The 14,339-nt window shown below is 38.1% G+C and overlaps 1 protein-coding gene across 1 annotated transcript in view; it reads right to left on the bottom strand.

Moving 5' to 3' along the window:
* SMURF2 (SMAD specific E3 ubiquitin protein ligase 2) overlaps positions 1–14,339 on the bottom strand; it is a 108,315-nt gene that overhangs the window by 54,043 nt on the left and 39,933 nt on the right. The window lies entirely within an intron of this gene.

Genomic DNA, 14,339 nt, shown 5'->3' with positions numbered 1-14,339 from the left:
TTCTGTTTAACACCACAACCACATGGTTTTACACAAGGCATAAAACTCATTCTAAGTCTCCCTGCCAGATCTTTTTTCCTAAGCTCCATCCATGAAAGTTGAGGTTCTTCATGGTTTTGCCCTTGGTCCTTTTCTTTTACTCTATAACCTAAGGAACTCAGATCCCTGCTCTGTAAACCTTGAAATTCGTTTGTAAACTATTATATGTATGTGTAAAACCTCACGTTTTTTCTGGGAGAAAGTTCATAGTTTAATAGAGTGATAAGATAAGGCTCTTCCTTCTTGAAATACTTATCTGAAGGGCCATTTCTCCATACATCCTCCCTTGTCTGTACTGTTTTGATGACATCTAGATCTATAAACCCAACCCTTTGATCTCTCCTGAACTCTACACAGGCAAACTGAATATGCCCCCCAAATAAAATCCCCATCTTCTCTCTCCCCTAAAACTGCTCCTCCAATTTACTTTCTTTTAATAAATAGCCCTTCTTTCAACTCCACTGCCTCAGACAGAAACCTCCATTGTAGCCTTCGCTACTCCTCCCTTTCCCCACCTCCTGGCAATTACCGGTTCTAATTAATAGCCTTCATCTGTCTACTTCTATTATCAGTGCTGGCTGATGGCCCTAGTCCAGGCCACCACCAACTGCTGTCTAGGTCATTACAATAGCCACCCTATCAGTCCCCTGCCTAAAGTCTCAACCCCCTCCAATTAGTTCTCCACACTTGACCCAAAGTGATCATTCTAAAAATATGACTAAGCCTTTCCATCCATTTCCCCTCTTTCTAATACATTTCAAAGCATCCTTAAAACATCCTCAAAGCTATCCTTCCACCTGTGCTCTGCATCTCATACCAAATCTATCACTTTCTCAGGGACCTTGTCTCTTGTCTCCTCTACTAATCTCCATCCTTCAATCATTCCCAAGGTCTTCAGGCCCAAACTTTATATTGGTTTACAATGCTCTGGCCCTGGCTCCTGCTTATCTCTCTGACCTCATCTTTCATCACCATTTCTCCCCTCCAAGCTCCCAAGTTCAAGATCCAGCCACACTAAACTTTCATTTCCCTAAATGTACACCATCTCTCACCCACAACCTTCATGTACCTAAAACATTTTTCTCAGGCTTCATCTCATCTTATAGGTCTCAAAAGGGAAGGAAGCCTTTTAGAACATGTTTCTCTCAACCCTCCACCCACTTACATCTTCACAGTTTTTTTTTTTATTCTTGGAAGTCATTTCTTAATATATTTTATTTATTGTACTCTTAACAGTTGTCCCAATTTTTTCCCCTTTGCCCCACTCCACCTGGTATCAGTTATTCCCTCTGTCAATCCCCACTCTTAGTTCATGTCCATGAACTTAATCCATGGGTCATGCATATAAGTTTTTGGTTACTCCATTACCTATATTGTTAACATCCCCCTCTATTCTGTACCTACCAATTTGTATTTCTTAATCCCTGCACCTTTTCCCTCATTCTCTTCTTTCCCCTCCAAATAATAACACTCCAAATAATCTCCACATCTATGATTCTGCTTCTGTTCTGCTTGTTTGTTTAGTTTGTTTTTTAGATTGCTGATAGTTGTGAATTTACTGCCATTTTAATGTTCATAATTGATCTTTTCTTAAATAAATCCCTTTAATATTTCATATAATAATAGCTGGGTGATAATAAGCTTTACCTTGTTTGGGAAGCACTTTATCTGCCCTTTCATTCTAAATGATAGTTTTGCTGGATAGAGTCATCTAGGTTGTAGGTCCTTGCTTTTCACCACTTTGAATGCTTCTTGCCAGTTCCTTCTAGCCTGCAGTTTCTTCTGAGAAATCAGCTGACGGTCTTATGGGAATTCCTTTACAGGTAACTCCATTTTTCTCTTGCTACTTTTTAAGATTCTCTCTTTAGCCCTAGCTGGTGTGGCTCAGTAGATTGAGCATCAGTCTGTGAAATGAAAGGTCACTGGTTTGATTCCTGGTCAGGGCACACGCCTGGGTTGTGGGCCAGGCCCCCAGATGGGGGCACATGAGAGGCAACTGATCAATATATATCTCACACATCAATGTATCTCTCTTTTTCTCCCTCCCTGCCCCTCTCCCTAAAAATTAAAAAAAAAAAAGATTCTCTCTTTAACCTTTGTTATTTTAATTATGTGTCTTGGTATAGACCTCTTTGCATTCATCTTGTTTGAGACTCTGTGCTTCCTGGACTTGTATGTCTATTTCCTTCACCAAATTAGGCAAGTTTTCTTTCATTATTTTTTCAAATAAGTTTTCAATTTCTTTTATTTTATTTTATTTTATTTTTTTATTTTTTAATCATTGTTCAAATACAGTTTTCTCCAGTTTTCAATTTCTTGCTCTTCTCCTTCTGGCACCCCTATGATTCAAATGTTGATACGTTTGAAGTTGTCCCAGAAGCTCTTTAGCCTATCCTCTTTTTTAAAAATTTATTTTTTCTTCTTGCTGTTCTGACTGTATTTTTCTTCCTTATGTTCCAAATCATTGATTTGATTCTTGGCTTCACCCACTCAATTGTTGATTACCCTCTAATTTTTAATTTATTTCAATTAGTGTAACCTTCATTTCAACCTGGGTCTTTTGTTGTTGTTGTTAAGTATATTTTATTGATTATGTTATTACAGTTGTCCCAATCTTTCCCCTTTTGCCCCCCTCTACTCAGCACACCCCCTCTCCAACAAGCACCCCCCCTTACTTCATGTCCATGGGTCATGCATATAAGTTCTTTGGCTTTTCCATTTCCAAGACTATTCTTAACATACCCCTGTCTATTTTGTGCCTACCAATTATGGTTTTTAATCCCTGCACCTTTTCCCACATTCTTCCCCTATCACCTCCCAGATGGGTCCTTTTTATGTTGTTGAGGTACCCAATGAGTTCCTTGGGCACCCCAAGAACCACTGTTTTGAACTCTGCATCTCATAGATTGCTTATCTCTATTTTGTTTAGTTCTTTTTCTGGAGTTTTGTTCTGTTCTTTCAATTGGGCCACATTTTTTTTTTGTCTCCTTATTTTGTCAGCCTATGTTCATTTCTATGTATTAGGTAGAGCTACTTTCACTCCCTGTCTTAGTAGTGGGTCTACTGTAGAAAAGTGCACCAATAAGTTGGATGAAGAGGAGCCTTAGGTACTCACCAGGCAGGGCAACCCATGTGAACTAAGTTTATGGGAGCCTCTGATATGGTGTCGCTGCTCTGTGGCTCTGTGGCAGAGAGGGCTCAGAAAGGGAACAATGCCACTACTTGGCCTCTAGAGTTTTGTCCAGGAGGAAGCTATCTCCTGTACTCACCCTAATGCCAGACACTTCGATTTCTCCCATATGCCACTGGTTCCCTTTCAGCTGCTGCTCCGGTGCGGAACCCTGAGGGAGTGAGTCTGTGTAAGTCCTAAGTCTGATGTGGGTCCTTTAAGAGGAGATTCCTGAGAATCCTGCAGCTTCTTCCACAACCCCAACATCCACTGGGTTTTAGAACCAGAAGTTATGGGGACTTATCTTCCTGGCACTAAAACCCAGGGCTGGGTGGTCTCATGTGGGCTGGGATGCCTCGCTCCAGAGGTATCCCTCCTGATTTTTATCTACCACATTTGTGTGGACCACCCAGTCTGCCTCTCCATGTCTCCACTCCTACTACCCATCTGGATGAATGTAACTTCTTTAATTCCTTGGTTGTCAAGACTTCCATACAGCTTAATTTTCCAACAATTCTGAGTGATATTTGTTTTGTAGTCTATTTGTAATTTTGCTGTGGTTGTGCAAAGAGGTGAGTCATGTTTACCTATGCCTCCATCTTGACTAGAAGTCCCAGAAGACCATTCTTATCACAGGCAGTCATCACACTTTATTATAATTAAGTTTAGAACATTGCTTATATGAAGGTGGTAAACTCCATACAGCAAAATCATGTCTGCCTCACTTCTTTCTACCTTCAGCACCAACACACAGTGTACCAGGCATTTGCTAGGCACTCAATAAATATTTATGAGATGAATGAAACAGACTTCAAAATAATCTAAAATAATTTCACTGAAAGGGGGACTTTTTATATTATATGATAGCTGAATTACCAATTCTCAAGTAGTAATTATTTTGATTTATGAAGTGTTATTATTACGATTTCCCTTTACTTAAAACATACTCATCAGGTAATGTTTGACAAATTTTCTTTTAAAAATCACAAGTAAGATGTTGCTAATATATAAATAAGTTTCAGCTCTGGCTGGTATGGTGCAGTGGATTGATACCAGCCTGAAAACCAAAGGGTTGCTGGTTCAATTCCCAGTCAGAACACATGCCTGGGTTGCAGGCCAGGTCCTCAATGGGGAACACATGAGAGGCAACCACACATTGATGTTTCTCTCCCTCTCTTTCTCCTCCCCTTCCCCTCTCTCTAAAAATAAATATTTAAATAAATAAATAAGTATCAAAGGACAATTAAAAATCAAAAGAACAAAGAACTTTAAAATCAGGTTTAAAGTTTATGAAAAGAAACTGAATTTAGTAACCCAGAGACTAAGAAAGATAATATCAGAGTCCTACAAAAAGTTCATTTAAAAGTTAATTTAAAACATAAAAGAAACACCAAGACTCATCAGATTGCTAACTTTAAGACTAGCTCAAGGGCTCCAGCCAGGTTTTGCTTAAATTATTTTATAGTGTAAAAGAAAAAACTCTAATTTTAAGTTTTTTTAAGATTTTATTCATTTATTTTTAGAGAGGGGAGGGAGGGAGATAGAGAGAGAGAAACATCAATGTGCGGTTGCTGGGAGTCATGGCCTGCAACCCATGCATATACCCTGACTGGGAATCAAACCTGCGACACTTTGGTTCACAACCCGCGCTCAGTGCACTGAGCTACACCAGCCAGGTCATTTGTAAGTTTTAAAAGAATGATTCTCAAGCATAATTTGAGACTTGTTAATTTATTTGCATAAATAAATTATTTTCACACTTTGGAGCCTTTACTGCACTGTCCTTTTTCTTGGGAATGCACTCTGGGCACTAGAGCCACTGCCCATTCCTCTTGCCATGCTCAGTACCAATTTTACAAGCTCAGAAAATACTCAATGAGTTAATGAATTTCAATAGGACAAACTCCTATTTGTCACCACAACAAATTCTCAACCAAGGAATTATATATCAGAATCTCCTGGGGAATGCATGTAGCATATTATAATTTTATATTTGTAACATAATTTTATATTTATTTGTATGAGTTTATATTTGTAAACCTATCATTTTTGGTAATAGAAAGTGGAACCAAGATTGGAAATCACTGAGCTAGGGAGTAATAGCAGTGTGGAGAAACTTTCACTTTAGTTTTCTAAATGATTATTACAGGACAGAGGTAAAAATAATTTTGGGAAACACCAGACTAAGCTACTAGGAAAGGGACTAACAAGAGAGAAAACTTGTAAGATGGATAGGACCAGAACAATGGCCAGGGAGTGTAGACTCTATCCTACATAGCAATCAATATTTCAATAACTTTAATGTGTAGTAAGCTTTTTACTGAAGTGACATACACAGAAAGGTACAAAAATCTTAAGTATATAATTCAATACATTTTAATTAATTTTTGTACTAACAGAACATCAAACTGGACTCTAGATATGTATTTAGCAGTCATGTGTCAATTTGATTAACACTAACTACAAATGTGGCATTACGACAGCACAATGCCATTACTCCAGAATCCATTAAGGACCATGTCTCACATGGCCTGTAGATCTGCACTAGATTAATCTTATTAGACTACTTTGATCACGTATGTTTCTAAAATTCTTTCAAAGCAAATCTCATTCTTAAGTTTACACTCTCAAAACCTTGCCTGTTCTAGCTATTCTACTCACCCCTTCTGCAGACAGATGGTTTGAAACAGGTACAGGAGATAATCAAAATAAGCTAAGGTTGGCCTTGCTGGTATATTGGTAACTCCTATTTCACACTGATGCACATGTGACATCTTGAGATGCTTAATGAGAAGGGAGTACTTCCTACATCATTCATTCATTCATTTAACATTTCCTGAGCAACCACTCTGTGTCAAGTGCTATTACAGATTCTGCAGATACAAAGATAAAGAAATGGTTTTTATTTTGCAGGGGGAGGGGGGGGTGCTGGGATGGTGGGATGGTGGTAAAGGGCAGAAAACTGTACTTGAACAATTAAAATAAATAAATAAAAATAAAAATACAGAAATGTTTTCAGATTTCACAAAAATCCCCTTTTAGTAACTTTTATATGAGGCAATGACTAGAGGAAACCATTTCCAGGAATGCAGATGTAATAAATATTACCATTTCACTTAAGTCAAAGTTCTTTTCTGGATGGAAAGGAGTTACTACAGGCAAAACACTATGTAATACTATCAAAGTATAAATCCCAACTGCAGAAGTAGAATGCTATTGCTGTTCTTACTGAGTTGTACTCATAATGAATGGCTGTCTATGCTTTATCTGAATAAAACTCCCAACTGCTCAGTATCTTTTCGCCAAAAATTTCCCTTCCTCCTCCAGACTGGAGTCACATTCCAATTACACTGCTGATTGGAATAAGACTGCTTGAGAGAAAGAAGAAGAAGAAAAAAAAACCACTCAGACATACCGTCTTCCTTCGCCCCACAAAATAGATTTTGTAATACTGTTCCTGCAACTTGGAAGTTGTAGACTATTTTCAAATAGAGTTGATATCCCTGGGTTTTCTTTGAACTTATATTATCATTGTAAAATAAAACTGAAGTTCAGGATAACATTCCTATACAAATTCCAATGAGACGGCCTAGTGCTTTAAAAATGTCTCCTAATATGCACCCTTCCAGATCACTGGCACATGACAGCAATTTAGATCTTTCTGCCAAGAAACAATCTCTACCTCTACTCTTAAAAGTGAAATGAAAATGTAACCTGTGCTCATACAATGTTTACATGTGTTTTAGTTATTGGTGCTTGAAACAGGAGCACTCCACAAAATTCACATTCAAGAGCATTATTACAAAATGTGGCAATGAGCAAAAATATCAGATACAACCTTTTGTGCACAACAATAATCAAATGGTCAAGGATAACAAACAGCATGTTGAAATATTATACACCCATTAAAATTACGTAAATATGTTTACTAAAAAGAAAATATTTTCTTAATATGCTATTAAGAGTAGAAGTCCATTTATAAATAGTATATTCAATACAATGTAATTTTAGTAAGGAATATAAGAAGGCTGAATAACATTTATTGAATATTTTTTATGTGCAAGTGTACACCAACCACTCTGGGAAGTGAGTAGTACTACCTACATTTTAAAAATGTATTTATTTTTGTATTACCTACATTTTAGAAATAAAGAAGCCAAAGCTCAGACATAAAAAGCTTACCAAAGATTACACTGTAAATTCTGGAGTTTAGATTCCAAGTCATATTAATCTAATTACAGAACCCAAACTCTTTTTTTTAAGATTTTATTTATTTATTTTTAGAGAAAAAGGGAGGTAGGGAGAAAGGAAGGGACAGAAACGTCAATGTGTGGTTGCCTCTCACACACCTCCTACTGGGGACCTGGCCTGCAACTTAGCCATGTGACCTGACTGGAAATCAAAAGGGCGACCCTTTGGTTTGCAAGCTGGTATCAATCCACTGAGCCACACCAGCCAAGGCCAGAACCCTAACTCTTAACCGTTATACATAGAATGAAACATAGTCTCTCTCAGGTGAGCTCTTCCTTTTTGAAGGAGCTTAAATGCTGATTAAAGCAATTACTGGTGATACAGATTCACAAGTGTTGAATAATGAAACCTAGGTTGCAGAATAGTCTTCCCCAAAAGATAAGCAATTTTCCTCTTTCAATAGATATAACAGTTTACCTCTACCATCACGTTAGACGGGCTTTTAACTAAATATCTTGCTACAGTATCATTTCAACAAGGGATTTTAGGCAATTGATTTCATGTTGCAACACAAGCTGGGCCTCTAAGTTTAACTTCATGTACTTAGTACCTGGCAGGTAATTAATTTAATTACTGTATAAGATGATGTACTAAAAGATATAGGTTCTACCACAATGAGGTAAATATTCTTAACAAAACAACAAACAGTATCAACATTTAAATATTTCACCAAAGGAAACACTGGTTCTCAAATTAACCAATCAAAAATTACCTTTTAAGCTCACTCATATCACAACCTGGTGAAAAGCCTGTTTTCATTTGGGCTGCTATACCATAAAGGTGGCTTAACATTTACTTCCCACAGTTCTGGAGGCTGAGAAGTCCAAGACCAAGGTGCCAGCAGATTCAATGTCTGGTGAGGGCCCTCTTCCTGTTTTGCAGATAGCCACCTTCTTGCTGTGTCCTTACATGGCTGAGACAGATCACCTCTCTAGACACTCTTCTAGTAAGGACACAAATCCCATTATGAGAGCTCCACCTTCATGACCAAGTTGTTGTGCCTCCCAAAAGCCCCACCTTCGAATATCATCACACTGGAGACTGGGGCTTCAACATACAAAATTTGGGGGACACAAATATTCAGTCAATAATAAAGTTTATGTATCAAGTAAGCTTTCTGTAAATACTGGTAAGTGTAAACCTATATGTCTAGACTCACTCCTCTCTAAGCTCCAAGCCCACATTTCATTTGACTACCACACATACCCACTTTGAAACCTCACCAGCACTTCAAGTTATATTTATTCAAAGTTGAATGAATCAACTTCCCTGCTGAACCAGCTCTTCTTCCTTTTAACCACATGCTTTCAATTATCCAGAAAGCAAATGTCTTGCTTATCTCTCCCTCTCCTGACCACCCAACACCTAAAGCAGCTGCCAGATTATATCACATAATCTCCCTGCCTATTTCCATTTCCAGTGTTCACATTTAAATAATATATCTATTTTATAATGTGCCAAAAAAATTTCCACAGAGTTTCTTGCTTGATCTTAAAAGTTTGTGAGTATGTTTTATATCCACAGAAAAGGAGCTACAGCTGAGAGTTGTGGCTTGCCCCAACCCATCACCTAGTAAATGAGTATTTTGAATCCAGGCTCCATCCTCTTTTTCTATAGATTCCTCATTCAAAAGGCTATCAATGGTCTCAGACTTCTCTCTCATTAACCTCTAGACTGAAAATCTCAACCTCTTTGTTCCCCTTAATAAGCCCAGGACTTTCTTCCTTTGCCTTTATTCAAAATATTCCTCCCACCTCAAGTGCTATTATTCTAACCACTGACCCTCAAAATCTTATCCACTTTTCAAACTTCAACTCCATGTGAAACCTTCTCTGGTTCTCTTTTCTCACAATCTCATTCTGATCTCTCCCTTTCTGTGAACTTCCAACATTTTGACTCCTGTTTATGTCCATTCTCTCATTTGTATTAAACTTATCCTTGCGTCTCATCTTTCCTTCTATGTCCCACTAAGTTATAAATTTCCTAGAGACAAAGCTGTGTCTTTTTAGCTCTCCTACACTTTATTATATAATATCTTAAACATAATATACACTGAAATATCTGGTGAATCAAGACAATCTTCAAGTAATGACTGCCCACTTCTTCAAGGAGGACATACAGATGGACCAGAGACATAAGAAAAAATGCTCAACATCACTGGCCATCAGAAAGATGCAGATTAATACCAAAATGAGATATCACCTCACACCTGTCAGAATGGCTATCATTAATAAATCCACAAATTACAAGTACTGGAAAGGTTGTGGAGAAAAGGGAATCCTAGTGCACTGTTGGTGGGAATGCAGACTGGTGCAGTCACTGTAGAAAGCAGTATGGAATTGCCTCAAAAAACTAAAAATGACCAAAGTGTCGCAGTTTCAATTCCCAGTCAGGGTACATGCCTGGGTTGCAGGCCATGACTCCCAGCAACCGCACATTGATATCTCTGTCTCTCTCTCTCTCTCTCTCTCTCTCTCTCTCATCTATCTCCCTCCCTTCCCTCTCTAAAAATAAGTAAATAAAATCTTTAAAAAACAAAACTAAACTAAAAATGGAACTACCTTTTGACCCAGCAATTCCACTGCTGGGAATATACCCTAAGAATCCTGAATCACCAATTCAAAAGAACTTAAGTACCCCTATGTTCAGAGCAGTGCTATTTACAACAGCAAAGTGCTGGAAACGGCCCAAGTGCCCATCAGTAAATTAGTGGATCAAAAAACTTCGGTACATCTCCACAATGGAATACTACACAGCAGAAAGAACTTCTACCTTTTGTGACAGCATGAATAGAAATGGAGAACATTATGTTCAATGAAATAAGCCAGTTGGTGAAAGACAAATACCATATGACCTCACCCATAAGAGGAATCTAATGAACAAAATAAACTAAAGAACAAAACAGAACCAGAGGCATGGAAACATAGAACAGACTGACAGTGACCAGAGGGAAGGGGGGAGGAAGATAATGGTGGAAAGAAGGGGAAGGGACTAGTCAAAGATCATGTATGAATGACCCATTGACATGGACAATGGTGTGGGGATTGACTGTGGGATTGAGGGGTGGACTGGGCGGAGGAGGGCAAAGGGGGAAAAATTGGAATATCTATAATAGAATAACAATAACAAATTTTTTTATTTTTAAAGATTTTGTTTATTTATTTATTTATTTTAGAGAGGTGAAAGGAGGGAGAAAGAGAGAGAAACATCAATGTGTGGTTGCCTCTCATGTGGCCCTACTGGGGACCTGGCCAGCAACCCAGGCAGGTGCCCTGACTGGGAATCGAACCTGCGATGCTTTAGTTCACAGCCCACACTCAATCCACTGACCTACGCCAGCCAGGGCACAAATTTTTAAAAGAAAGAAAGAAACCACTGCCAAGGTGGTCTTTCATTCACAAGGATGAGCAAACGAAACGGTAAATAATAAAGCAAAACTCATTCCTTGCTTTTCTAAACCTAGTATTTTTCTTCAAATCAGGACTGTTTCTTCAACTACTTGTAAGCACTCTTCTTATCCTAGGACCCAACTACCTACTGGACTCCTTTCCTAGTGTCAAACATCTCACTGAGCCTTCTCTCTCATACACAATAAAGAAGTATATTGTCACATAATATTCTCCAATTACATTAACCTTATTTCCACAACAACGTAAACAAAGATAAGCTGCTTGGTCTTCTGCCTCCTTCCATCTTCTAAAAAACTGTAGTCACTCAAATACCTGATGATCCACTCTAATAAAGCAAAGTGGCTGCCAAAGGTAGTTTCCCAAATGGGCTCCATCTGTAAACACAAGCCACTCACTCACTAATACAAATAGAAAAAAAGGCTATAACTAGAAAAGGCTGTAATTTATAGTAAAAAAACTTCATAACGTCATACTTCTCAAGTATTCCCTGGGTTGATAGGGAATTACTAAATTCAATAAACTTTTTATTTTAGAATAACTTTAGAGTTACAGAAAAGTTACAAAGATAGTATAGTGTTCTCACACATCCCATGCCCATTTATCCTACAAATATCTTACATTAGTGTGGCACATCTGTCACAGTTTAATGAACTAATACTGATATATTATTAACTAAAGTTCATATATTATTCAGATTTCCTTAGTTTTCACATCTTTTATCTATTCCAAGATCACACTGAGGACACCATACTACATTTAGTCATCATGTCTCCTCTCCTCAGGCTCCTCTTGGCTTTGACAGTTTCTCAGATTTTGTTATTGTTCTCAGACTTGTTATTAATGACCTTGACAGTTTCTAGAAATACTGGTCAAGTGTTTTGTAGAATGTCCTTCAATTTAATTTGTCTGATTTCTCATGATTACTTTGGGCATATGGGTTGTCTAAAGAAAAAGAAAATCCACAAAGGTAATGGTACCACTCTCATAATAATATCATAAAATCAAGGGTATATACTTACTATCAGCATGACTTCACTGTTGATATTAAACTTGACCTGATTCAAGCTATGTTAAGGTTTCTCCACTATAAAGTTCCTCTTTTATCCTCCTTTCCGTACTGTACTTTTTGGATGGAAGTCACTATGTACAGCCACTTAATAACCAGGGAGTTATTCTCCCCTTCCTTGACACAGGAACATCTACATAAATTATCTGGAATTCTGCATGGGAGATTTGAGTGCCTTCCTCCATTATCTGTTTTTTCAATCATTTATTTATATCAGCGTGGACTCATAAATATTTTATACTTTGGGTCATAATCCAATGCTACTTTATCTTATTCCTCAAATTGTTTTAACTTTGGTATTGGGAGCTGTTTCAGTTGGTTCCTGTGTCTCTTTGACATACCCACACCCCTGGAGAGAAAGGAGGCACACTTCCATACTTTCTAACACTAGAAAATGCTCTAGGCTTATCTTGCAAGTTCCCTGACTCACCACTAGATTCAGTTATTTCTCCAAGATGGCCTGGAAATTACCAAATTTAAACCTCTATGAAGACCCACATTTTTTCAAATATAAACAATTAAGCCAACTAACCCCTTCAGTTCCTAAGGTCTTCCCCAACTACTCCAATAGAACATTTAACACCATTAGGTCAAGAACTTAATTTTAATCTGCACTGAATCCCCAGAGCTTAAAAAACCATGCTCAGAGTACACAATTCAATAACTACTATAGATACAAAGTCTCAGAAATTCTGAAGCTCTCTGTAAGAGGGCTCAGGATTGAGTCACAACGTAACTCACCCTTCCAATGGAATCTGCCTAGATTTGTCCTGTTTAGACTCCTGTTCTAACATTCTAATTCACTGAATTGTTTTACAGTAAACAAAAGGCTTCCTTTTTCCACTGCTCCTCCCTCTGATTCCACTGCAGGCCAAGTTTGTTAAGTATTCCCCAGGAAAATCTCCAGTGCAGAGGACTAATGCATCACACTTCCTAGATTTTTTTCTATAATGGCATGTTGCCATTTACATCATCCTGTCCAAGCTCCATTCAAATGACCATTTTAACTTGCTATGTAGAGTTTAAATGAAAGGCATAATGCCAAATCCTTATCAACATTGGCAGGAGAAAAATTACCGACAATGAAGTGCCAAAAATCCACTGATACCTGTTTATACATAATGTCCCCTCCAAACACCCCGTTACTATTCATGTAAAATAAAGCCCCTGGAACCTACCAAAATCTTATAAATTTGTAATATGTAGACAGGGAAAAGCATAAGCTAAACATATACTGTCTTATGTGTACAGGGTTTGATTAAAATTTAAAGGCATGTTTCCAGAGCCTATCCAAATACATGCAAGAATAAAACAAGATTATAATGGGATGGTTCTACTAAATAACTTTATATCTACAATATAATTAAAATATTTGCTAAACAGCCCTGGCTGGTGTAGCTCAGTGGATTGAGCATGGGCTACAAATCGAAGTGCCATAGGTTCGATTCCCGATTAGGGCACTTGCCTGGGTGGTGGGCCGGGTCCCCAGTGGGGGCTGCATGAGAGGCAACCACACGTTAATGTTTCTCTCCCTCTCTTTCTCCCTCCCTTCCCCCTCTCTCTAAAATAAATAAATATATTTTTTAAATTTATTAAATAATTTGTCGCAGCTTATTTTTTTAGAGAAAGCTACCCACTACTGACCAAAAGGCAAAGAAGGTAGTCCTACTTTAACCTTAACAGGATACCAGAATGCTATAAATTATACTACCTCAATAAAATGTAATCTGTAGCTACAGCATAAGCCATAGAAAATAAGTATCAGAGGCTGTATTTATGGTATGTGATCCTGACCCACTGGCCACAACTGACTGACTGGATGATGAGCAGCCACCACCCCAATGAACCAGTCATATCCTCTCTCCTGACTGGCACTGGGGGATCAGAGCCCTTACAAAGAAGGAAATTTAAAACAAGAGGGTTCTAAATGGCCATAGGGACGACTGGGAAAAACTGTTTCAGTTCCTGAGGTTTTCCATTTCCTGGATCCTATCTCACAGCCAGGATGCACTTTCTCCTTTGGGTGTCAAAGCTGTGTATCCTCCCATGAATGTCCCTTTTTGCTTAAGTTAGTTTGAGTAGGTTACTTTCCTATTACTTACAACCAAAAATGTATTTATTAAGATAAAGGTAATCCACAATGTGTATCAAAACACTGTCATAGACAAAAGGCACCTAACCAAAAGTGCACAAAAGTCATTAACATTTTGTAAATCAAAATGTTTTCAAATATTAGTCATAATCTTAAATATCAACAAAAACCAGTATCTGCCCTGGCTGGGGTGACTCAGTGTGTTGAGCACCGGCCTGCAAACCAAAAGGTCGTGGGTTCGATTCCCCATCAGGGCACATGCCTGGGTTTTAGGCCAGGTCCCCAGTTGGAGGCATGAGAGAGGCAACTGAT

Source organism: Phyllostomus discolor, chromosome 8, assembly GCF_004126475.2.
Source record: "Phyllostomus discolor isolate MPI-MPIP mPhyDis1 chromosome 8, mPhyDis1.pri.v3, whole genome shotgun sequence".
Classification (NCBI taxonomy): Eukaryota; Metazoa; Chordata; class Mammalia; order Chiroptera; family Phyllostomidae; genus Phyllostomus; species Phyllostomus discolor.
Note: the sequence above shows the minus strand (reverse complement) of the source record. Positions and strands in the feature narration are given on the sequence as shown.